This window comes from Belonocnema kinseyi, chromosome 2 (assembly GCF_010883055.1).
Source record: "Belonocnema kinseyi isolate 2016_QV_RU_SX_M_011 chromosome 2, B_treatae_v1, whole genome shotgun sequence".
Classification (NCBI taxonomy): domain Eukaryota; kingdom Metazoa; phylum Arthropoda; class Insecta; order Hymenoptera; family Cynipidae; genus Belonocnema; species Belonocnema kinseyi.
The window spans coordinates 125,677,929-125,680,778 of record NC_046658.1 but is presented as its reverse complement, the minus strand read 5'-3'; the positions used below and the strand labels follow the sequence as shown (position 1 = coordinate 125,680,778).

The window sequence follows — 2,850 nt, the reverse complement described above, 5'->3', positions numbered from 1 at the left end:
TCTTCGCTTGGGGTGATTGCTAGAGAGATTGATCAGCAACCTGGGCCGGAGCAGTGTTGCGGAACGAACGTGTTATTTACTTAAATAGCACGAGAATTCTGGGTCAATCTGAAATATCTCTATCCCTTCCACACACTACTCCTTTCCCCTGCCGAGTGAGTCACGCCTACCCCGAAAGGGAAATGGCCTAATGGTGTAATAATAAATAATAATAATAATAATAATTTATTACCTTCTTATTAAAATATTTAGAAGTACTGAAAAAACTTCAAAAATAATTTTAAATTGTAAAAATTTGTTTAAAAACTTCTAGATTTCTTAAGATTTGGCAATGAAATTGTAAAGATTTTTAAGGCTGTTTTAACTACTTGAAATGAAAATAATTTAACTTGTAATTTACGAGGTGTTCAGTTAAAAAAATTTAATTTTTCAATTTTCAATGTTCCCAGCTTAAAATTGTTGAAAATTTTAAAGTTCATTGATTGATTCTTTAATCCAGAGCATTAAAAATGATAACATGGATTTTTATTTATGAAATTTAATCTGAATATTTGAACTCTATTATTTATGAAAGTTAAAAATTCTAAATTTGCAATTTATCTGCATTAAACTTGTTTTTATTACTTAACATTGAAAAATGCTTACCCTTAGAGTTTGAATTTTTTATTTTATTCACCGTAAAAATTGTTTTCGAACCGAGAAAGACAAAAAGAACAAAATTATTTTCTGAGACGAAAATCCAATAGAAATGATTCCGGTGGCCCTGATTGTTTATGGTTTGGCGAGTCTTGAGATTGTACGAAAGAGATAAAGGGCACCCCTGAAACGGCTTTTATAGCGGGACTGCAGTGTAAAAAAAATTCAAGCTCATATTTCTCCAAGGATTGGGTTGAAAATTCGAATATTTGGTAGAAAATTAACTTCTGTGTGGTTAAAAATCCGTCTTTTGATTGAATTTAACTGGTTAAAAATTCAACTATTTTTTCCATAATTTAATTATATTATTAAAAATTCAACTATCATTTTAAAGTAATATTTTTTTATTGAAAATGCAACTGTTTTATTGAAAATTCCTCTTTTTTGGTTAAAAATGGACTTTTTTGTTTAAAGCCGATCTGTCTTCTCAAAAAAATGTTTTCCTAACTTACAAATTTAACTATATTATGCTTAAAAGTTGAACTATTTTACTAGAAAATTACACTGTTGGATTTAAAATTGAACTAATTATTTTTAAATTAAACATTTTAGTAGAACATTAACTTTTTTGTTGCAAATTCATATTTTTTGTCAAAATTGAATTATTTGGATGAAAATAAACCTTTTGTTTGAAAGTCAACTGTTTTGGTCAAGATTTTAACTTCTTTAGTAGAAAGTTAATTTTTTTAGCTAAAAATTCATCTTTTTTGGTTGAAAATTTTACAATTTTTTTTTTAAATTGAACTTTTTGCATGAAAATGAACTTTTTTATGAAAACTCAATTGCCATTTTTTAATTTCACCGTTTTTGTAGAAAGTTATTGTTTTTTTGTTGAAGATTAAACTATTGGATTGAAAATTCAATAATTTGCTTAAAAATTTTAATATTTGGCAGAAAATTAATTTTTTGTCGAAAATTAATGTTTTCGGGCCGAACATTCAAATCTTTTTAGAAAATTCGTGTTTTTGACTTGGAAATTCAATAATTGGGTTGAAAATTCTTCTTTTTTGCTAAAAATTGAATCTTTTTGGTTGAAACTTTATATTTTTACTTTAAACTTCAACTATTTGGTTGTAAATCCCCCTATTTTCGAATGTAATTCTCCAAAAATTTACGATTTTTTAGTTGTGTATTCTTAGAAGCTGAAATTATTTTATTTTATCATTTTAGTTATGATTCTTTTAATTTTAAGCTCTTCGGATTTGAAGGTTCTTTTTAATAAAGATTAAAATTGTTTCATTTTCAGTGCTTAAATTTAGAATTGTTTAATGTTCAATTTTGAAATTGATATTATTTTTTATACCACAAGTCTTTATTTCTTACAGGAAGTTCTGCGGGATCGAACGAAGCAGGTCCATCCAGTCATAAAAAAGTGAATAATTAAAATACCTGCAATAATTTTATTTTTTATGGCTTTGGGGTCCGTAAATGATGATTTAAATTTACATCAGACCTTTCTGCTCCATATATAGGCCCTCGTAATGGATTCATTGTAGGAATAGTATTTTTTTTGTACATTTCAATTCTTCCCCTGAGGCAGATTTTTTTTGTCGATTTTTTTGTATATAACATTATTTATTGTTCTATATAACTTATTTATAATAAAAATATTTAAACATTTATATTCAATGCGTGTTATCTTTAATTTGTGCCTAACAATCGTAAATTTGAAACATGAAGTTCTTATTTTAAAATCAACCTATAGTTCTAAGACATTATTGCACTACACTTATTTACTTACAATACTAATTTTTATTTATTGCTTATTTTGTAATGAGCATGAGAAACATTAAAAGAGCGAAACTTCAGAGTTATAAATCTGAACGTATAATACGAAAGAGCAGACAAATAAAATACAAAATGACCATCTGTTATGGAGTTTTGACTAAACTTTTTAGTGTTTTCATATTTTCACAGTAATATTGAGAATTTTAACGATACAGGTAATTAAAACTAGCATTCTGTTTTTAAATTTGGTCTAAAATTTATATATTATTTTTATATTCTTTTTCCCTTGTATTTTTTGAGCTTAAGACACAAAATAAATACAAAAATCACAAGATATAAATTTTGAGCCTGACAGACGGAAAGGCAGATACACAACTCTCGCTTTCAGTCAAGTGTCGGGGGTTGCCTTCAAATGGCCTTGGACTT

At 26.6% G+C, this 2,850-nt stretch overlaps 1 protein-coding gene across 2 annotated transcripts in view; it reads right to left on the bottom strand.

Moving 5' to 3' along the window:
• LOC117168338 (solute carrier organic anion transporter family member 5A1) overlaps window positions 1-2,850 on the bottom strand; it is a 271,076-nt gene that overhangs the window by 196,179 nt on the left and 72,047 nt on the right. The window lies entirely within an intron of this gene.